Source organism: Choloepus didactylus (assembly GCF_015220235.1).
Source record: "Choloepus didactylus isolate mChoDid1 chromosome 11 unlocalized genomic scaffold, mChoDid1.pri SUPER_11_unloc1, whole genome shotgun sequence".
In the NCBI taxonomy this organism is placed as follows: Eukaryota; Metazoa; Chordata; class Mammalia; order Pilosa; family Megalonychidae; genus Choloepus; species Choloepus didactylus.
The window spans coordinates 1,457,589-1,481,674 of NW_023637577.1; the positions used below are offsets into that span (position 1 = coordinate 1,457,589).

The window sequence follows — 24,086 nt, forward strand, 5'->3', positions numbered from 1 at the left end:
GAGATCTCAGTGCCTGCTATCTCTTTGTAGATCAGCCTCTCTCACCAGCCAGAAGCATTGTGAGGTCAAGATCCAGGTCTAATTCATCTCTGTGACCCTAGGACCAAGCACAGGGCTGAGCCCAGTGAGTAATTCTGAAATGAATGTATGAATGAGCTCATGAATTGCCATGACCCCAGTGACCTAATGGGAGACACCTGTTAGAGGGGCAGCATGTCATGACTAAGTGTGTGGACCAGAGAGCCTGTGTGCAAATCCAGTGTAATTGTGGGTAAATAATCAGCCTCTCTGGGCCTCAGTTTCCCCATCTGTAAAGTGGGGATCATAATAGCACCCATAATATGGGCTTGGCGTGAGGCTTGAACAGTGCCTGGCTCCCTGTTAGTGCAAGAAATGTTAGCAAATACATAGTCTCTAGCCCTTCCCATCTTTGAAGTTCCTCCCAACTGTGACCTGGCTAGCTTCAGTCACTTCATGTCTCCCAGGCAGTGAGAGATACCCTGGCTCTGGCCGGCCACCTGCCTCCAGGGCTCTGTCCTCCATACCCACCCTGAATTCCCAGCATGAGCACTCCTCTTTGAACTCAGACTTGTCCTTGCCCCAATATTCCCAGACATGCTGGGGCAACAAGGAGGTATCTGGGAGGCTAATACTTTTAAATACCTACTGACATTTCCTGAGCATTTACTATGTGCTAAGTAGCCTGATCCATTCTTTGGTATGTTCACTCCCTTAATAAATATTTATTGGGTGCTCCCTGTGTGCCACAGCTTTTTCCCTGGACTTGGGGATATGCTGACAAGCAAAACAGTCAAGGTGATGCCCTCATTAAGCTTATGGGTTAGTGAATAAGACAGACTTGAAACAAGCAAACAAAGTACTAACTGTTTACTGCATTAAGTAATATGAAGGAAGAGAATGTGGGTACCATGAGAGCAGAGAGGGGAAACTACACTGCATAGCAGATAAAGAGGGATACCAACATTTTGACACTTCTCCCAGCAAGAGATGGGGACTCTGTCCCCTCCCCTTGAATCCGGGCAGGCTCTGTGACTGATCAGTAGAAAATGGTGCCAGGGTTGCTGTGTCAGTTTCCAGGCCTTGGTCTTAAGGTACCAGCAGTTTCCCCTTCCTGCCTCTTGGAACACTCACTCTTGGAACTCAGCTACCATGCTGTAAGGAAGCCCCAATAGCACCTAGAAGGGGGTCATGTGGAGAGGGACCAAGTGTCCAGCTAAGCTCCCAGCAAACAAGCAGACATGAGTGTTGGCCATTGAAACGGATACTCTACCTCCAGATGAGCCAACCCTAGTGAGCCCTGCCCAAATTGTAGATTTCTAACATCATCAATAATGATGGTCATAGTTGTTTGCCAATAAACCTGGGGTGGTTTGTTATGCAATAGTGGATAATGGGAACAGATAGGTGGGGTTTCTGAAGAGACAAAATTTCAGCAACTATCTGAAGGATGAGAAGGGTCAGTTGTGTTAGGAGTGGAGGAGAGTTTCCTTTTAAACATGAAGTATTCAAAGTTTATCTCCACTCCCTCCCTGTTGAAACCCCATAAAATGACAGTAAAGATTTTGGAACTGAAAAGCGGATGGATAAGAGATTAGCAATTTAACAGGCTGCTGTAGATTGACTTGGGTACTCCAATTTAGACATGTTCTTAATCTGTAATTCGCATCACAATGGATGTGAACCCATTGTAAATAAGTTATTTTTAGTAAAGGTGTAGTCAACTGAATAAGAGTGGGAATTAATCCAGATTACTGGAGGCCTTATAGACAGAAGGAACTGGAAGCCAGAAGTCAAAGAAAGTCACAAGGAAGAGCCAGAAGCCAGAATCCACAGGAAACTGGGAGAGCAGACACAAGGAGAGAGAAATTGCCATGTGAAAGAGGCAGATATACAAGCCAAGGAACCCCAGGGATGGCAGAAAGCCAGTGCCAGAACTCTGGACTTCAGGGAGAATGCATGATATTGCCAATGCCTTTATTTTAGACTTCGTTTAGCCTCAAAACCATGAGACAATAAATTCCTGTTGTTAAGCCAAAATCAGTTTGTAACATTTGTGACAGCAGCTCTGGATACCTAATATACAGGCTGGTGATAGTTAAAATCAGAGTATGGACATGGTTGAGGACACCTATAGGAAGCAAGTTCAAGGCTCCAGAGAGGCTGAAATATTGAAGCTTCTAGGACTCTTCGGATGCAGAGGTGTGGAGAGGCTAAAAACAGAAGGACTGGTTGAAAGTTTACATGAGAAGTGATTAGACTCTCAGGTACTACTTCCCCAATCATGCATTCATGTGGCTGCCCCACTCCACCTCTTGGCCTACTGAATATAGATGTTATTTCCTGGAGAGCCTGAATCAGAAAGATAGTGGATCCAGGATGATGGAGTACCGTAGTAAAATAGGGGCACATTAAACAGTGACATCCCCAGCCCCTTCCCTTCTCTGCATTGGCAGCCTTCTGATATGATGCCTCCCCAAACAACCAGTAATTTTTAAAAACTGAGAAAACTGACCTGCCCAAGAGAAAAGACCCCCAGATTCTGAAATGTGGGTGCCTCTATTAGGTCACTCTATGGTAAGGACTCCAGGTAACAAGTTCCACCCACCACCCAGGGATTCAAATAAGCTCTTTGGTGCCCCACTCTTAATTATGAACAGCCAGCCAAGGATCATCAGACTTTAAAGGGAAGACAAAGACAGCAGCTTGTTGAAGCTTCTACAGAAAATTGCTAAATTTCCAGGAATCTTGCAAGTCACTTGATACCATGTTGGTGGCTTGAAATCAGCCATGGTGTGAGTATTTAAACCATGGAAATGGGCAGATGCAACAAACTGGAGCTTTATTTTTCCCTCGATCCACCTCATGCTGAAAACCTACACACCAAAGGATGGAGACAAGAAAAATAAACCAAACCAAACCCATATGCAAATAAAAGCAACACAGAAGAAACAGAGGCAATTCAAGAAGCTGAAGAAACTTACAATTAATATTCTCAGAGATATAAAAGAAACTACCAAACCCATAGATATTAATAGGATGATGATATTAAAAAAAAAACACAAACATTCAAAGAACAAAAAGTTTTTACAGATCAGGATTTTTCCACTTCATCACCACTGACATACTGGATTGGATAATTGTCTGTTGTGGAGGGCCGCCCAGTGCATTGTAGGATGTTTAACAGTCTCTGGACTGTACCCACTTGTGCCAGTTTGAATGTATTGTGTCCCCCAAACACCATTATCTTTGATGTAATCTTGTGTGGGCAGACATTATTAGTTTTGATTAGATTGTAATTCTTTGAGTGTTTCTTTGGAGATGCACCCCACCCAGCTGTGGGTGATGGCTCTGATTGGATATTTCCATGGAGGCATGGCCCCACCCATTTATGGTGGGCCTTGATCAGTGGAGCCATATAAATGAGCTTATGGGCAAAGGGAACTCATTGCAGCTGTGAGTGATGTTCTGAAGAGGAGCTACAGCCAAGAGGGACACTTTGAATAAAGCACAGGAGCTGCAGATGAGAGACATTTTGAAGATGGCCGTTGAAAGCAGACTCTTGCTCCGGAGAAGCTAAGAGAGGACAGATACCCCAAGTGCAACTAAGAGTGACATTTTTGAGAAACTGCAGCCTAGAGCAGAATGTCCTGGGAGAAAGCTGTTTTGAAACCAGAACTTTGGAGCAGATGCCAGCCACGTGCCTTCCCAGCTAACAGAGGTTTTCTGGACACCATTGGCCATCCTCCAGTGAAGGTACCTGATTGCTGATGTGTTACCTTGGATACTTTATGGCCTTAAGACTGTAATTGTGCAACCAAATAAACCCCCTTTATAAAAGCCGATCCATTTCTGGTGTTTTGCATCCTGGCAACATTAGCAAACTAGAACACCACAAAATGCTAGTAGCACCTCCTATCCAGTTGTGACAACCAAAAGTATCTACAACATCTTCAGATGTTCCCTGGAGAGCACCCCACCCCCACCCCCACCCTGGTTGAGAACCATAGTTAAGATAAATAATAATAATAATAGCAGGAACAAAAAAATATATAAGAATATAAGGTTGAGGAATGGAAAATACAAAAGAAAACATAAGAAATTAGAGAAATAATCCAGAAGGTCTAATGGCTTATTAAAAGAAGTTCCAGAAAGAGAAAAAAGAGGAAAAAGAGGGATGGGGACTACCAAAGAAGTGAGAATGAAATATTTCTCATAAGTGTATAATATAAATTTCCAGATAAGAAGGATTCGCAGCAAAAATGAAGAAAAAAAAAACACAACATATTGAACCAATTTCAGACATCTAGGGATAAAGAGAAGACCCTGAAATCTTCCGGAGAGAGAAACAAGTTACATACAATGCACCCAGAATCAGAAGGCCATGGGAGTACAATCCCTTAATTACAACCCTGGAAATTAAAAGATAACCAAGCAATATGTGGCTTATTGGAAGTGACTGCAAATTCTTTGACATTCCTTTCAACAAGATGTGGAGTCCAATCCCCTCTCCTTGAATCTGGGCTGGCCTTGGAGACTTGCATGGCCAATAGAATGCAGTGTTTGTAATATTCCAAGACTTCATAAGAGGCTTTGCAGCTTCCAACTGGACCTCTTAGGATCCTTGTTTTTGAAGTCCTTAGCTGCCTTGTAAGAAGTCCTTCTACCCTGAGACCTCCATGCTGTAAGGAAGTCTAACTAACCCTGTTGAGAGACCTCCATGGTGAGAGCAAAAAACAACCAGTCCCCAGCCATTCCAGCCCAGCCTTTCATGTTATCCCAGCCGAGGCCCCAGACATCATGGGGCAAAGTGGAGTGGTCCCTGCTATGCCCCATCCAAATTCCTGACCTGAAGCATCATGAGATATAGTAATAATAATAAATTGTTGTTTGAAGTCTCTATGTTTTGCAGCAATAGATAACCAGCATGCTAGTTTGTCTTAAAAAAGCTGAAGACAAATTATTTCCAATCTAGAATTCTATACACACAAAAGCTATCAGTTGTCTGAGAGGATGAAATAAAAACATATTCAGGGCGGGGCAAGATGGCAGACTGGTGAGCTGTATGTTTTAGTTACTCCTCCAGGAAAGTAGGTAAAAAGCCAGGAACTGCGTGGACTGGACACCACAGAGCAATCTGTCTTTGGGCATACTTCATACAACACTCATGAAAACGTGGAACTGCTGAGATCAGCGAAATCTGTAAGTTTTTGCGGCCAGGGGACCCACGCCCCTCCCTGCCAGGCTCAGTCCCGGGGGAGGAGGGGCTGTCAGCTCCAGGAAGGAGAAGGGAGAATTGCAGTGGCTGCTCTTATGGGAAACTCATTCTACTGATTCAAACTCCAACCATAGATAGACTGAGACCAGACACCAGAGACTCTGAGAGCAGCCAGCCCAGCAGAGAGGAGACAGGCATAGAAAAAGAACAACACGAAAAACTCCAAAATAAAAGCAGAGGATTTTTGGAGTTCTGGTGAACACAGAAAGGGGAAGGGCGGAGATCAGGCCTTGAGGCGCATATGCAAATCCCGAAGCAAGGCTGATCTCTCTGCCCTGTGCACCTTTCCTTAATGGCCCTGGTTGCTTTGTCTATTAGCATTTCAATAACCCATTAGATCTCTGAGGAGGGCCGTTTTTTTTTTTTTTTTTTTAAATCCTTTTTGCTTTTTCTAAAACAATTACTCTAAGAAGCTCAATACAGAAAGCTTCAAAGAATTGAAATTTGGGCACGTCAAATCAAGAGCAGAACTAAGAGAGCTCTGAGACAAAAGGCAATAATCCAGCGGCTGAGAAAATTCACTAAACAACACAACTTCCCAAGAAAAGGGGGGTGTCCACTCACAGCCACCATCCTGGTGGACAGGAAACACTCCTGCCCATCGCCAGCCCCATAGCCCAGAGCTGCCCCAGACAACCCAGTGTGACGGAAGTGCTTCAAATAACAGGCACACACCACAAAACTGGGCGTGGACATTAGCCTTCCCTGCAACCTCAGCCGAATGTCCCAGAGCTGGGAAGGGGGAGCAGTGTGAATTAACAGAGCCCCATTCAGCCATCATTTGAGCAGACTGGGAGCCTCCCAACACAGCCCAGCAGCCCAGAACTGCCCTGGGGGGACGGCACTCACCTGTGACATAGCACAGTCATCCCTCAACAGAGGACCCGGGGTGCACAGCCTGGAAGAGGGGCCCACTTGCAAGTCTCAGGAGCCATACGCCAATACCAAAGACTTGTGGGTCAGTGGCAGAGACAAACTGTGGCAGGACTGAACTGAAGGATTAGACTATTGCAGTAGCTTTAAAACTCTAGGATCATCAGGGAGATTTGACTGTTAGGGCCACCCCCCCTCCCCGACTGCCCAGAAACACGCCCCACATACAGGGCAGGCAACACCAACTACACACGCAAGCTTGGTACACCAATTGGGCCCCACAAGACTCACTCCCCCACTCACCAAAAAGGCTAAGCAGGGGAGATCTGGCTTGTGGAGAACAGGTGGCTCGTGGACGCCACCTGCTGGTTAGTTAGAGAAAGTGTACTCCACGAAGCTGTAGATCTGATAAATTAGAGATAAGGACTCCAACTGGTCTACAAACCCTAAAAGAACCCTATCAAGTTCAGCAAATGCCACGAGGCCAAAAACAACAGAAAATTATAAAGCATATGAAAAAACCAGACGATATGGATAACCCAAGCCCAAGCACCCAAATCAAAAGACCAGAAGAGACACACCTAGAGCAGCTACTCAAAGAACTAAAGATGAACAATGAGACCATAGTACGGGATATGAAGGAAATCAAGAAGACCCTAGAAGAGCATAAAGAAGACATTGCAAGACTAAATAAAAAAAATGGATGATCTTATGGAAATTAAAGAAACTGTTGACCAAATTAAAAAGATTCTGGACACTCATAGTACAAGACTAGAGGAAGTTGAACAACGAATCAGTGACCTGGAAGATGACAGAATGGAAAATGAAAGCATAAAAGAAAGAATGGGGAAAAAAATTGAAAAACTCGAAATGGACCTCAGGGATATGATAGATAATATGAAACGTCCGAATATAAGACTCATTGGTGTCCCAGAAGGGGAAGAAAAGGGTAAAGGTCTAGGAAGAGTATTCAAAGAAATTGTTGGGGAAAACTTCCCAAATCTTCTAAACAACATAAATACACAAATCATAAATGCTCAGCGAACTCCAAATAGAATAAATCCAAATAAACCCACTCCGAGACATATACTGATCACACTGTCAAACATAGAAGAGAAGGAGCAAGTTCTGAAAGCAGCAAGAGAAAAGCAATTCACCACATACAAAGGAAACAGCATAAGACTAAGTAGTGACTACTCAGCAGCCACCATGGAGGCGAGAAGGCAGTGGCACGATATATTTAAAATTCTGAGTGAGAGGAATTTCCAGCCAAGAATACTTTATCCAGCAAAGCTCTCCTTCAAATTTGAGGGAGAGCTTAAATTTTTCACAGACAAAGAAATGCTGAGAGAATTTGCTAACAAGAGACCTGCCCTACTGGAGATACTAAAGGGAGCCCTACAGACAGAGAAACAAAGACAGGACAGAGAGACTTGGAGAAAGGTTCAGTACTAAAGAGATTCGGTATGGGTACAATAAAGGATATTAATAGAGAGAGGGAAAAATATGGCAAACATAATCCAAAGGATAAGATGGCCGATTCAAGAAATGCCTTCACGGTTTTAACGTTGAATGTAAATGGATTAAACTCCCCAATTAAAAGATATAGATTCGCAGAATGGATCAAAAAAAATGAACCATCAATATGTTGCATACAAGAGACTCATCTTAGACACAGGGACACAAAGAAACTGAAAGTGAAAGGATGGAAAAAAATATTTCATGCAAGCTACAGCCAAAAGAAAGCAGGTGTAGCAATATTAATCTCAGATAAAATAGACTTCAAATGCAGGGATGTTTTGAGAGACAAAGAAGGCCACTACATACTAATAAAAGGGGCAATTCAGCAAGAAGAAATAACAATCGTAAATGTCTATGCACCCAATCAAGGTGCCACAAAATACATGAGAGAAACATTGGCAAAACTAAAGGAAGCAATTGATGTTTCCACAATAATTGTGGGAGACTTCAACACATCACTCTCTCCTATAGATAGATCAACCAGACAGAAGACCAATAAGGAAATTGAAAACCTAAACAATCTGATAAATGAATTAGATTTAACAGACATCTACAGGACATTACATCCCAAATCACCAGGATACACATACTTTTCTAGTGCTCACGGAACTTTCTCCAGAATAGATCATATGCTGGGACATAAAACAAGCCTCAATAAATTTAAAAAGATTGAAATTATTCAAAGCACATTCTCTGACCACAATGGAATACAATTAGAAGTCAATAACCATCAGAGACTTAGAAAATTCACAAATACCTGGAGGTTAAACAACACACTCCTAAACAATCAGTGGGTTAAAGAAGAAATAGCAAGAGAAATTGCTAAATATATAGAGACGAATGAAAATGAGAACACAACATACCAAAACCTATGGGATGCAGCAAAAGCAGTGCTAAGGGGGAAATTTATAGCACTAAACGCATATATTAAAAAGGAAGAAAGAGCCAAAATCAAAGAACTAATGGATCAACTGAAGAAGCTAGAAAATGAACAGCAAACCAATCCTAAACCAAGTACAAGAAAAGAAATAACAAGGATTAAAGCAGAAATAAATGACATAGAGAACAAAAAAACAATAGAAAGGATAAATATCACCAAAAGTTGGTTCTTTGAGAAGATCAACAAGATTGACAAGCCCCTAGCTAGACTGACAAAATCAAAAAGAGAGAAGACCCATATAAACAAAATAATGAATGAAAAAGGTGACATAACTGCAGATCCTGAAGAAATTAAAAAAATTATAAGAGGATATTATGAACAACTGTATGGCAACAAACTGGATAATGTAGAAGAAATGGACAATTTCCTGGAAACATATGAACAACCTAGACTGACCAGAGAAGAAATAGAAGACCTCAACCAACCCATCACAAGCAAAGAGATCCAATCAGTCATCAAAAATCTTCCCACAAATAAATGCCCAGGGCCAGATGGCTTCACAGGGGAATTCTACCAAACTTTCCAGAAAGAACTGACACCAATCTTACTCAAACTCTTTCAAAACATTGAAAAAAATGGAACACTACCTAACTCATTTTATGAAGCTAACATCAATCTAATACCAAAACCAGGCAAAGATGCTACAAAAAAGGAAAACTACCGGCCAATCTCCCTAATGAATATAGATGCAAAAATCCTCAACAAAATACTTGCAAATCGAATCCAAAGACACATTAAAAAAATCATACACCATGACCAAGTGGGGTTCATTCCAGGCATGCAAGGATGGTTCAACATAAGAAAAACAATCAATGTATTACAACACATTAAAAACTCGAAAGGGAAAAATCAATTGATCATCTCAATAGATGCTGAAAAAGCATTTGACAAAATCCAACATCCCTTTTTGATAAAAACACTTCAAAAGGTAGGAATTGAAGGAAACTTCCTCAACATGATAAAGAGCATATATGAAAAACCCACAGCCAGCATAGTACTCAATGGTGAGAGACTGAAAGCCTTCCCTCTAAGATCAGGAACAAGACAAGGATGCCCGCTGTCACCACTGTTATTCAACATTGTGCTGGAAGTGCTAGCCAGGGCAATCCGGCAAGACAAAGAAATAAAAGGCATCCAAATTGGAAAAGAAGAAGTAAAACTGTCATTGTTTGCAGATGATATGATCTTATATCTAGAAAACCCTGAGAAATCAACGATACACCTACTAGAGCTAATAAACAAATTTAGCAAAGTAGCGGGATACAAGATTAATGCACATAAGTCAGTAATGTTTCTATATGCTAGAAATGAACAAACTGAAGAGACACTCAAGAAAAAGATACCATTTTCAATAGCAACTAAAAAAATCAAGTACCTAGGAATAAACTTAACCAAAGATGTAAAAGACCTATACAAAGAAAACTACATAACTCTACTAAAAGAAATAGAAGGGGACCTTAAAAGATGGAAAAATATTCCATGTTCATGGATAGGAAGGCTAAATGTCATTAAGATGTCAATTCTACCCAAACTCATCTACAGATTCAATGCAATCCCAATCAAATTCCAACAACCTACTTTGCAGACTTGGAAAAGCTAGTTATCAAATTTATTTGGAAAGGGAAGATGCCTCGAATTGCTAAAGACACTCTAAAAAAGAAAAACGAAGTGGGAGGACTTACACTCCCTGACTTTGAAGCTTATTATAAAGCCACAGTTGCCAAAACAGCATGGTACTGGCACAAAGATAGACATATAGATCAATGGAATCGAATTGAGAATTCAGAGATAGACCCTCAGATCTATGGCCGACTGATCTTTGATAAGGCCCCTAAAGTCACCGAACTGAGCCATAATGGTCTTTTCAACAAATGGGGCTGGGAGAGTTGGATATCCATATCCAAAAGAATGAAAGAGGACCCCTACCTCACCCCCTACACAAAAATTAACTCAAAATGGACCAAAGATCTCAATATAAAAGAAAGTACCATAAAACTCCTAGAAGATAATGTAGGAAAACATCTTCAAGACCTTGTATTAGGAGGCCACTTCCTAGACTTTACACCCAAAGCACAAGCAACAAAAGAGAAAATAGATAAATGGGAACTCCTCAAGCTTAGAAGTTTCTGCACCTCAAAGGAATTTCTCAAAAAGGTAAAGAGGCAGCCAACTCAATGGGAAAAAATTTTTGGAAACCATGTATCTGACAAAAGACTGATATCTTGCATATACAAAGAAATCCTACAACTCAATGACAATAGTACAGACAGCCCAATTATAAAATGGGCAAAAGATATGAAAAGACAGTTCTCTGAAGAGGAAATACAAATGGCCAAGAAACACATGAAAAAATGTTCAGCTTCACTAGCTATTAGAGAGATGCAAATTAAGACCACAATGAGATACCATCTAACACCGGTTAGAATGGCTGCCATTAAACAAACAGGAAACTACAAATGCTGGAGGGGATGTGGAGAAATTGGAACTCTTATTCATTGTTGGTGGGACTGTATAATGGTTCAGCCACTCTGGAAGTCAGTCTGGCAGTTCCTTAGAAAACTAGATATAGAGCTACCATTCGATCCAGCGATTGCACTTCTCGGTATATACCCGGAAGATCGGAAAGCAGTGACACGAACAGATATCTGCACGCCAATGTTCATAGCAGCATTATTCACAATTGCCAAGAGATGGAAACAACCCAAATGTCCTTCAACAGATGAGTGGATAAATAAAATGTGGTATATACACATGATGGAATACTACGCGGCAGTAAGAAGGAACGATCTGGTGAAACATATGACAACATGGATGAACCTTGAAGACATAATGCTGAGCGAAATAAGCCAGGCACAAAAAGAGAAATATTATATGCTACCACTAATGTGAACTTTGAAAAATGTAAAACAAATGGTTTATAATGTAGAATGTAGGGGAACTAGCAGTAGACAGCAATTAAGGAAGGGGGAACAATAATCCAAGAAGAACAGATAAGCTATTTAACGTTCTGGGGATGCCCAGAAATGACTATGGTCTGTTAATTTCTGATGGATGTAGTAGGAACAAGTTCACTGAAATGTTGCTATATTATGTAACTTTCTTGGGGTAAAGTAGGAACATGTTGGAAGTTAAGCAGTTATCTTAGGTTAGTTGTCTTTTTCTTACTCCCTTGCTATGGTCTCTTTGAAATATTTTTTTATTGTATGTTTGTTTTCTTTTTAACTTTTTTTTCATACAGTTGATTTGAAAAAAGAAGGGAAAGTTAAAAAAAAAGAAAAAAGACAAACAAGGAAAAAAAAAAAAGATGTAGTGCCCCCTTGAGGAGCCTGTGGAGAATGCCACAGACATAGGGGACTGGTGGTTTGATGGGTTGAGCCCTCTACCATAAGTTTTACCCTTGGGAAGACGGCTGCTGCAAAGGAGAGGCTAGGCCTCCCTGTATTTGTGCCTAAGAGTCTCCTCCTGAATGCCTCTTTGTTGTTCAGATGTGGCCCTCTCTCTCTGGCTAAGCCAACTTGAAAGGTGAAATCACTGCCCTCCCCCCTACGTGGGATCAGACACCCAGGGAAGTGAATCTCCCTGGCAACGTGGAATATGACTCCCGGGGAGGAATGTAGACCCGGCATCGTGGGATGGAGAACATCTTCTTGACCAAAAGGGGGATGTGAAAGGAAATGAAATAAGCTTCAGTGGCAGAGAGATTCCAAAACGAGCCGAGAGATCACTCTGGTGGGCACTCTTACGCACACTTTAGACAACCTTTTTTAGGTTCTAAAGAATTGGGGTAGCTGGTGGTGGATACCTGAAACTATTAAACTACAACCCAGAACCCATGAATCTCGAAGACAGTTGTATAAAAATGTAGCTTATGAGGGGTGACAGTGGGATTGGGAATGCCATAAGGACCAAACTCCACTTTGTCTAGTTTATGGATGGATGTGTAGAAAAGTAGGGGAAGCAAACAAACAGACAAAGGTACCTAGTGTTCTTTTTTACTTCAATTGCTCTTTTTCACTCTAATTATTATTCTTGTTATTTTTGTGTGTGTGCTAATGAAGGTGTCAGGGATTGATTTAGGTGATGAATGTACAACTATGTAATGGTACTGTAAACAATCGAAAGTACAATTTGTTTTGTATGACTGCGTGGTATGTGAATATATCTCAATAAAATGATGATTAAAAAAAAAAAAAAAAAAACATATTCAGACATACAAAGCCTAAAAACTTACCTTCTATGCACCTTTCCTTCGAAGCAACTAGAGAACATAATGCATTATATCAATGGGGTAAACCAAGAAAAAGGAAGAGAAGGAATCCAGGAGACAGAGGGCTCAACATAAGAGAGGGAGGAATGGGTTCTCAGGGTGGGGGAAGGGAAGTCCTAGGAGAATAGCCAGACAACTGTCTGGAATGGAAAAAGAGTTCAGCAGGCTCCAGAGGACTGTCTCTAAGAAAACAGAAACACAACTGACGTGTTGAACATTCTGGGGGAACATTTACACCTCTGGCTAGAGTGTAAGAATGAATTTGTGACATTATGTTGAAAACTAAGCAAACAAAACTGACAAAGGTGGGAGGAGAGGAAGCTGTACTAGAAAGGACAGAGAAATACAGTACACTGCCTGGCTCAGCTGCAAACATTTCATAGCCAATGTGCTATAACTATATAGTGAAGATGGGAGAAAGGGAAGTGTGTTGGGGGTGTAAGAGAATTAGATCCTCATCTTCTACTTTGAGAAATCAAGAGATAATATCTAAAATTAAAAAAAAAAAAGAAATAGCAGTATAAATTTGCTATTTCGAAACATGGTAGAAAATGGAAGATGTAGCTAAAGGAGTTGAAAGCAGTTGCTTCCAGAGCTTGGGTATTGGGGTGGAGAGGGTAGGGCAGGGAATGGCTATTTTTGTTATAAACTTCATAGTACTATTTGATACTTTACAATTAAATATCCCTATTACTTTGACAAACAAGCTGTGTTGGAGGAGACATTCAAATAGGGTGGACAGTCAGTACAAGAGAAGCCCTGGGTCAGGTAAGAGCCAGATGTGTTCTAGGAATTGAACGAGGGTTGGTGTATCTGGAGCAAGGGAGAGAGGGGAGAGCGGAGATGAGGGCAAAGCAGGCAGGGGCCAGAACATGCAGGGCCCTATAAGACATATAAGGATGGCTTATTTTATTCTAAGAAAAATAGGGAATTATTTCAGGGTTTAAGCAGGGGAGCACAGGGACTAATTTCCTTTTCAAAAAGCTCTTTCCAGTGACTGAAATGGTGGGAGAGGGGATGGAGAGAAGAGGCAAGAATCGAGATATTTATTTTGGAGGCAGACTGTTTGGAATTCACATGATTTAACCTTTGCAGCGATCCATTCTGTAGACAAAGAAAAGGAGGCTCAGAGTGAGCTGCTGAGGATCCATAACCCAAGGGAATGGATAAGAAAGACATGGCTGAGTGCTTCCATAGAACGTTCTGCAGGTGTTAAGACATTACAGTGATGACAGCAATAGCTGCCCTATAAGAAGCACCTACTGTGTGCCAGCCATGGAGGTGAGCACTATTTAATGCACTCAACAGCCCTTCATGGTAGGTTAGTTACAATCATTCCCACTTTACAGATGGGGAAACTAAGGATCGGAGAAATAAAGAGCTTTGCTTAGGTTTACAGAAGTGAGAAGCAGAGCTTCATTGGACAGGAGGCCCTTCTCCAAGCCTGTTTGTCATCTGTAAGGTGGGAATAATAACCCTGATAAGTGAAGGGGGGTAAATGAATGAGAATAAGAAGGTGCCCCAATTCCCCTGTGTCTGTGGATCTGTCAGACCTAGAGAGCAAGTTATCTGCTTCCAATATACAAAGGAGGGACAGGAACAGGAAAAACATTTCCATTCCCATGGGGAGAAATTGGAAGGAAAACAGGGGTCACAGGTTCCCCCCACACCTCTTCCCCTCCCAAAAAAAAAGAGGTGTCAGCTCAGCCCCCAGCATACAGGGGGCTCAGCAAATGCAAATCCTTCCCTTCTGCATCAAATCCCTCCCTTCTGCATCTCACGTTATGACTGACTACTTATCACTCTTGTCACCATCAGCATGGAAACTTCCTTGTGACCTCCATCACTCCCCTGCTCTGAGGCTGAGCATAGAGTTCAGAGTGTCCAGAATGAGGCAGAGTGGGGGTGTATGTGGCTGGAGCTAAGGACCATTTCTGATCACTATCTACAGTGTGACTCTAGCCAGTGTCCCTTGGGAAGTGGCTGTTGAAACTGCTTCTTTACAGAGGTTCCCAGAGATGGCATGTGAGAACAGCCCACAAGCTGGGTAGCAGGGTTTCACTGATCCAGGTTGGGAAATACAGATGGGCCCAGCCGCTTTGGAGGAATGATTAAGTCACTGGCCCTCAGAATGTGCATAGCCACAGTCCTATCCAAAAGGGGTTTGGAAGTCAGATGTTGACAATGATATGGAGGTGGAGATCCTGTTGGGGCTATTGGAAGGATGGAGTTGTGGTCAAATGTAAGGATGGAGATGGTCCTGGAGCTGGTGATGGAGCTGGGGTTGGGGATGAGAATGAAAATTCAGCTAGGCATAGGGATGTTGGTGGAGATGGAGGCAATGATGAAGGTGGAGACACAGATGGAGGTGGAAGTGGAGAAGGACATGAAGATGGGGGTTAAGTTGGTGATGGGGTGAGAGTGGGGATGGGCATGGCAATAGAGGTGGAAGCAAAGATGGTGCTAGTGATAAGATGGGGTAGAAATGATGAAGGCATTTGTGATGATGAAGGTGGAGATGCAGATGGAGGTAGTGGAGGTGAAGGTCATGGGGATGGAGGTGGTGATGGTGGTGGGGCTGAGAGTGGAGACAAAGATGGAGTGGTGCTGGGGATGGGGATGGAGGTTGTGATGGTGGTGGGGCTGAGAGTGGAGAGGAAGATGGAGTGGTGGTGGGGATGTTGATGAGAGTGGCATTAGTGATGGTGGTGAAGAGAAGGATGGGATTTGGGTGCCCACTGTAGGAGAAAATCCAGGAGCACATTAATACCAGCAAGACACATCCTACTCCTGGATTCCTTTTGGGCTGTAATCTTGGACTTAAACCCCTCATCTCTTTTGTTCCCTTATTTCACCTCCTCAAGGTGAGTCAACAGCCACAGGACAATTAATCATCACATGTGCAATGGGCAGATTATGCTGGTGTACTTGTCGCAATTACAAAGTCCATCTTCATCCAGTTTAGAATAGATTCCTGCACTCAGGGTCCCTCCATCCAGTCCCCAAGTCCCTTGACAGGATGGGGTATGTGCCATAGCTGGTACTTTTTACCCATTGCTATTTAGTCCTCGTCCATCAGGGGAAGGGACATGACCCAGTAAGTCAGAAATGAAATCAGAATCCAAAGCCAGGCAGTTAGCCTGTGCCTTTTCTCTTTTCCAGTGTTCCGGATATTTTCTCCCTGTCCCTCCAGATTTCCCCACCAGCCACCCAGAGCCCACAGACAGGAGAGGTTGAGGGAGAACAGCCTTAACTTGGAACTTCCTTCTCCAGGGTCCCTGAGGCCTCCACCTACAAACCCCATTCCTACACTCACTCTCCCTCATTGCTCATTGAAGTTTCTCCCAACTTGCATTCTCCTGGGGGCTTCAAGAACTCTGCTGACCCTTCCTTAGGACAATAATCACAGTAAGTCCTTACATTTGCTAAAGGCACATGTGAAGTCCTCTCCCTGCCCCTGGTCCTTACAGTCATTTGGAAGGGAGGGATAGCTTGCCAACCCCCTTTACCCATGAGGACATCAAACCTCAGGGATGTTAAGACCCCTGCTCAGTGCCCCCTAAGCGGTCAGAGGTGGAGGTGGGAGACCTCTTGTTCTGGATTGAATTGTTTCCCTCTGAATGATATGAATTCCTAACCCCCAGTATTTTGGAAGGTGACCTTATTTGGAAACAGGGTGCAGAAGGAATTAGTTATGATGAAGTCATACTGGAGTAGGATGGGTCCCTAATCCAATATGACGTGTCCTTATAAGAGGAGAAGAGATGCAGACAGACACACAAATGGAAGACAGCCATGTGATGACGGAGGCAGAGATTGGAGTGGGGCTGCTAAGAGCCAAGAAACAACAGGAGCCACCAGAAGCCAGAAGAGTCAGAGATGTAGTTTTCCTTAGAGTACCCATAGGGAGCACAGTCATGTCAACACCACTTTCAGCCTCCGGAACTCAATTGCTTTAAGCAAACTTCAATTGCTTTAAGCCACCAACTTCTATTAGGGCCAGTTTGTTATAGCAGCCTAGGTAGGGGACTAACACATGGTCCCTTTTGACTCCCAGCCCCGTGTTTTCTCTTGCTGCATTCTGGTCTCTCCACCTTCCCACACCTGCTATCTTGCCTCCTCCTTGTCAGAGAGAATTTTTCCAAACACACTCATTTGATTATAATGAGACCAAAGTTCACACTGCAGAAGCGTCATCCCCTGGATTCGGTCACTTGAGTAAAAATGCACAGTGCCTGGAGGAGTTGGGGTAGGTATAAGGACGAACCAACCTGACACACCTTCTAACCTCATCGGGCCATGTCACTCCCAAACAACATCTCCCCCATGGCTTCCAGAGGCCACTGGACACACTTCCGGTTCTTGGCCTGGCCAGCTAGGTATGCATGATCCTGGGTTTCTCCTTTTCCCTCCTGTGGCCCGTGGAATCCACTGCTCCTGTTCTCATCCACACCCTATGTTTTCCTTCCTCTGTGCATTTGCATGTTCTGTCCCTCTGCCTAGGACAACTTCCCTTACTTCCTGCTTGTGTGCAAATACTTTCCATCCTTTAAGGCCCAGTCCAAGGCAGTCAGTGCCCTCTCTCCTGGGCCCCTGAGCTCCTGGTAATCCCAGCAAGCAGTGGTGCTGGGCTTGTCTTCTTTTTCCCTCTCTCCCTTCCCCAGCAGGCATAAGGGAAAGAGTAAGCACAAAATGAAAAAGCAGTGAATGGAGTTGACCATGGACTGGTTTTGGGGGAGGAAGGAACTTGACAATAGGCAAGGATGTCCCTTTCCCAGGCCTCCACTAGCCCTCAGGGTGCTTTGGGGACCCCCACTTCTCCCTGCATGGGCAGTGTCTGGCCAAGACCTGGGACTGAAGTGAGGCACATCCAATTCCAGCTCCCAGTCACTACACAACTGCATCCAGGGGTCCTGTTCCCCACCACAATGACTTTCAGTTTGCCTCTCTACAACATGGGGACAATCTACATTCTAGAGATTACAGCTTCCTTCCCTCCAACTCCCACCCCCACTCCCTGCCTCCTCCTTGCTTTCAAAAAGAGCTTCTGAAATGAACACAGAGATGAAACAGGGTGGCTACCCATTGCCCACACTGCCTGAGACTTCTTGGAACCCTCTCTGGCTTGGAGGGGGCAGACCCACCCTGACCATGGGACCCTGGGTGCTGGCCTGCCTGCCAGGAAGTGCTGGTCCCTCAGCCTCAGCTGGAGGTGACATCAGTGTATGGCTCCCAGACCTCTTGGCTAGAATCTTGAGTCAATAGGAGTGGGGGCCCCAGGGCTGCCCAGAGACTCCAGGAGGGCAGAGAGGGGAGTGCCACCCCCAGCGGGGATTTTAGCCACCTCCAGCTCACAGCCCACTTTCACTTCTAGTTTCTCACTGACTTTCCAAAAACTGTTCCCCAGGTAGGAATTATCATTCTGGGTTCCCAGTGAGGAAACTGGGAGTCAGGGCAAGTGAGGGATGGATGCCCAAGAACAAGGGCAACCAAGCCTGGCTCCAAAGCCAGGAGTCCCTTGTCAAACCAGGCACAAGCCCAGCCAAGGGGGCCTGGTGCAAGGATGGGGTCTCTAGAGGAGCCGGGTTTCCTGCCATAGGGCCCCCACGGGGTCCATCCCCCAGGCTGCGGCATCCAGATAACAATTAAGGAGTCAGTTTTCCCTGGGTTTGGATTCCAGCTTTTCATGTAACCTGCTTTGGAACCCCATGCCAGCCTGTTCCCCTCTCTGTGCCTCAGTTTCCCCCTGCTGAGAAGGGGGAGATTATAAGGACCAGAGTTCACCCACTGGCCACGGCCAGTGTGGACCAGCCAGATCTTACTGTCGATTGAGGCCCTGTTTTGTGCGTGGTGCCCCCATCCCTCAAGTTCCTGCCTCAGGGAGGTGGCCCAGGCCTGGTCCTGGCTCTCAGCTGAGTCTCTGCTGCAAACACCAGAGTGAGGGATGTGCCAGGCCTGGGAATGAGTTCAAACAGTTTGGTGTCAGTCCCAGGTATAGTCCTGGCCTGGAGATTCCCACAAAAAGGGCCTTGGGGCAGCCCCACCTCCGTTATCCTGGGACCCTCAGCGGATCCAATTACCCAAGCACTTGGAAGGGAAGGGAGCTGTCACAGCCCTGGGAAGGAGGCAGCATTAAGCCCCACATTGCAGAAGAAACGGAGATCTGCAGCTGGGCTGGGACTCTCGCCCTGGTATGTCCAACCCAGCGCGGGGCCCAGCACTCCCACCCAAATGCCGGAAGACATTGAAAGACACCCAAAGTTTGCCTTGGCCCCCAGTGGCCCCACCCCATCCCTGGCCATGAGACCCCCCCACCTCGCCCCTCCCCAGCCGAGCCGTGCGTTCCCTACCTGTGCCCCGGAAGAGGCCGCAGAGGCGGCGGGTGGGCACTGGGAGACACAGGCACGCAGCTGGCAGACTTTGGCACCATCCCTGCCTTCCCTGTGCAATCATTAACTCCACCAGGAATCGCACCTCCCGGGGTGGGGCTGACTCCTCAGGAGACCCCACCACAGCTGGGGAGGGGCCGGGGGTGGGACAGAGTGGCCAGGGGGCATGGGATGAGGCAGAGCCCCGGGGCAGGCAGGTGGTGAGGACGGTGATGGTCAGAGTGTGCTGGTCAGGGCCCTGTGTCCCCTCCCCACCACAGGAGTCCGCCGTGACATGAAACATATGCAGAAGATGACAGGGGGTGGCAAATAGGCTCGCAAACATGCTAATGCATGCCTCATTGAATGCTGTGACAACTGTCATTATCACCCCTTTTAATCTCCCCCAGGGACCAAGCCCCCAATTCCTTCTCCGGCCACAGAGACACAAAGTCCCAAAGTGGACACAGGAGAGACGGGCCAGACCTTTTACCCGTTTCTGTCTGGGTGGCCTGGAGAAGTCACGCCTCTCTTGAAACCATCCTGTCTGGACCCTAGGGAGCTAGTCCCCACACCCTCACCATCTGTGAGGGTGCACTGGGACCCACTTAGGCAGGAGGGGTGCTCAGTCAGCCCCGGATGTGCCAAAAGGAACCATGAGCTGCAGACACCCTCTAACTTGTCCCTCCCCCCACAAGCTCCTGGGAAGTCCTTGGAGATGTCTTTGTGTCTCCCAGGAGGAGTGGGTGTCTCCATTTATTGAGCACCTACAGTGTGCTTTACATCACGCTCTCATTGACTCACGTCCCCACCCGGGAGAGGCAGGTACCATTATAATCATCCCTGTTTACAGAAGAGGAATCTGAGGAGCAAATGGCTGAGCCAGCACCGGGGATGTGCCATATGGGCAGGGGAGGAGGGGTGGGGTCTTGCTCCTCTCACTTTCCTGGATGGCCTCCCTCTCCACCCCCAGAAAGTCGTCAGTGCTCCCTGGCAGGGGCGCCTGATGTTCCGCCTGCCCAGCACCAATTCCCACTTATCTTGGCAAAAAGCACCCACTTTCCTTTTGGGAAACTGCCCCACCCCTCCTTTCTCCCTTGCTCTGGTGGTGGTCATGTGATCCACGCCAGCCAATCAGAGCACAGCATCCCGTGGCCACTGTTATTGGTCAGGTTTAGGCATGTGACCCAAGCTGGGCCAATAAAAACCAATCGAGGGGAGTGATGACTTAGGGGTGTTTTTCATGAGGAGACAAAAGTGTTTTGAGAGTAGGCAGCGCTTTTAGTTGGAAAACATTGTGAATACACTAAAAAACATGAATTGTACACTTTTAAAATGATTCATTGTTATGTGAAGTTCACCTCCCCGAACCAGAAATAACTAATGGAATTCAGATGAAGGACTTTTGTTGGAACAGTTGAGAATGAGACACCCCCCCCACCCCCATCCTCCCTTGGAATCTCTAAGTTGTAAGAAAGTGACTCTGGGGCTTCCAATGGTTGACTTATTACCAGGAGGGTAAAATCTGATTGAGAAATAGTCTAAGACTGTGTGAAGTAGAATAAAGAAATGGAGAGCCAGGATTTCTCATGACATGTGTGACAACTGGATGCAGCCATGCTTGAAGCTATCCATCCCCAGGCTCTTCAGTTACTAAACCAACACATTCTCTTTTCTCCTAGATCTGGTTGAGGTGGCTTCTGCTTGACCACAATCCCCTTGAGGATGGATGTCCCCTGTCCCTACACCACCTAATCCAGGTGCTAAGGAAGGGGCATAGAAGAGTTGAGGCAGGAGAGGCAAGACTTTGAACTTGGCTTGGTCATCTCCCAGCAGTTGAGCCTTTTGAGTGAGTACCTACCTGTCACTGAATTTCCTAACTCAGAAAAAAATAATATTGCCTACTTCATGGGACACATGGTGAGAATAAAATTAATCAACATATGGCTCTTGGCATGGGGCCAGGTACATAACACCAATCCCTGCCCTTGTTTGGTCCCCCAAATCACACAATCCATAGCTTCCTTAGGGCATGTGTCTGTTGTTGTCAGTACCATGGGGAGACCCTCCCCTCGCAGTCAGAGCCCATGCTGATTCACACTAGATAGTTTGATATCAGGTAGTAACTACATGCCAGGATATTTCTTCCTGAACCCCCCAAAATTTAAAAAAAAATGATCAAAATATATATATGTTACCACATGTCTATAAATGCAAGGAAACTGGATGAAGTGAAAATAAGTGAGATAAATAAGTGAAATATAGGCCTGAGTAAAACCACAAAACATTTGCTTTTAAGTTCTGGGTAGTTGTCTAGGTGGGCAATGAATTGGGTTGGAAATCCCAGTAGGCAAGGCAAAGAAGGAAACAGGACCCATTAACTCCAACATCCATCCATTTAAAAACATATACGTATTGTGCCAGTTTGAATGTATTATGTCCCCCTAAATGCCATTATCTTTGTTGCAATCTGGTGTAGGCAGACCTATTAGTGTTGCTTAGACTTTAATTCTATCACCTGTTTCCATGGAGATGTGACTCAATCAACTGTGGACAAGACTTTGATTGGATAATTTCCATGGAGGTGTGACTCCACCCATTCAGGATGGGTATGAATTAAATCACTGGAGCCATATGAAAGAGCTGACAAACAGAAGGAACTCAGAGCAGCTACAGCCAAAAGAGACATTTTGGAGATGACTACTGAAAGCAGACTTTTGCTGATATTTTGCTCCAGAGAAGCTAAGAGAGGACAAACACCCCAAGAGCAACTAAGAGTGACATTTTTGAGGAGCTGTGGCCTAGAGAGGAACATCCTGGGAGAAAGCCATTTTGAAACCAGAACTTGGAGCAGACGCCAGCCGTGTGCCTTCCCAGCTAACAGAGGTTTTCCAGATGCCATTGGTCATCCTCCAGTGAAGGTACCTGATGATGTGTTACCTTGGACACTTTATGGCCTTAAGACTGTAGCTGTGTAACCAAATAAACTCCCTTTATAAAAGCCAATCCATTTCTGGTGTTTTGCGAAAAGGCAGCATTGGCAAACTAGAACACATATATAGCCAGGCTCTGGGAGCTAGGGTGCAATTCTGAGTTCTGATACATGGAAGGCATTTCCTCCTTTGTGTCTCCAAGGAGAGGATACTGCAGTGGGGTGGATGACACTTGGCATGTCTATTACAACGCAGTGGTGAAAAGATCGAGCTCAGGAGTCAGAGGGCTGGGTTCATTTGTGGCCAGGCAAGTTACATTGCCTCTTTGAGACTGGTTTCCTAAATTATAAATTGTAGGTAAGGTAATGTAGAGCACCCACCCCAGAGAGTGGTGGTGAGGATTACACAAAATCATGCATTTTAAATCCTGAACACAGGTATCAATGATTGCTACTTTTGGGGGGCTGCTGATCTAAAATGATCTAAAATGATCTCATTTAATCCTCTCAACTACCCTAGGGATTATTACAGATGGGAAAATAGAGGTCCAGTCAGGTTAGACCACCACCCAAGTTTAGATTCCCATAGGTGAGAGAACCAGTACACGAAGCCACATCTACACAGCTGTCCTTCCCCCAGGCTAAACTACCCAGCTGTCAGACTCCTCTTGGAGAAAGTAGGCACTTGTCATTGATGGTGACTTAACTGATAGAAAGAGAGGAGATGACTCCAGCTCTGCCCCAGCTGCCCAGCCCCAGGTAGAAGAGACCCCAGACCTCTGGGCCAACAGCTCTGAGTCACTGCTTTGTTCCCCAGAGGGCATGGCCTGGCCTGCCCAGATCTTTGGACAGCATCTGGAGGGGGCAGTTGTGGCCAGATGGGCATGCCCATTTCAAGGGTCACCTGCATGCATTCCCCATGCAGCCTGGGAAGCTTGCTAGGCTCTGGGCAGGGATTACCTGGGTCTGAGTAACAGGTAAATAACTCTATATCTTTCAGTCATCCCTTGATGCTACTAGGGCTTTGCAGAGTGCAAAGTCCTTTCATCGCCCTGTTTTACAGCCGAGGGAGCAGACAATGAACAGCCCCTGAGTGGCAGAGACTCTTAGCCTTCCACCCCTGAAAGAATTTGGAACTCAGGAGATCAAATCCTCCCCATCTCCAGACACCCCTGAGTCTGCCTTCCTGGGTACAAATTCCCAGTAGCTCTTCTGCTATGACTTTCATACCTCCAGTGACAGGGAACTCACCTCCCACAGTGAACTCAACTCCATGGTACAGGTTGAGCACTGCCTAGTCACTTCCATCTTGTGCCCCCTCTGGGAGCACCAAACTCCATTTCCTCTCTCTGCTCTGGGATAGCTGGTGAGAACCTCCATCTCCCAAAGCCTTCCATCTGGACTCCTTCAATCACTCCTCCTTATCTAACCACCCCCTCCCCAAAATAAATGCAGGCTTTGTAGCCACACAGACCTAGGCTAAGTCCAGCCTTCCTAGCTGTGTGACCTGGGTCAAGCCACTCTCCCTCTCTGAGCCATAGCTTCCACGTCATAAAAACAGGGGGAAGTAAAAGAAGGAGGTGACTGTTTTCTTTCAGTTGATTCAGCAGAGCTCTGCCATGGAACATAATGCCTCTGAGCCCCCTGGGAATGTGACCCAGTGTGTTAGTTTGAAAGCTGTCATGCACTCTAGAAAAGGCTATGTTCCTTTTTTTTTTCTGCAAGGACAATAATACACATTTATTACATAACATATGGTAGTAAAATTTGTCAAGATTTATTATACAAACTCAAAGCACTTTAGAAAATGCATCAGTCTAATATACTATAGGTTGACAGTCTTTAATAAAATGACATGTCATCTGTCTTCAAATCATAACAATACTTTA

At 45.0% G+C, this 24,086-nt stretch overlaps 1 protein-coding gene across 3 annotated transcripts in view; it reads right to left on the minus strand.

Annotated features, from left to right (window-relative positions):
* Positions 1-19,315, minus strand: part of CDHR2 (cadherin related family member 2) — a 62,287-nt gene extending 42,972 nt beyond the window's left edge. For 2 of the 3 annotated variants that reach the window (XM_037823108.1, XM_037823106.1), the window contains exon 1: positions 19,248-19,315. The gene's annotated coding sequence lies outside the window, so the exon portion shown is untranslated. Of the gene's footprint in view, positions 1-18,719; positions 18,815-19,247 lie in introns of those variants that run through there. The other variant, XM_037823107.1, reaches the window with a different exon arrangement.
* Between the last annotated feature and the right edge of the window lie 4,771 nt (positions 19,316-24,086).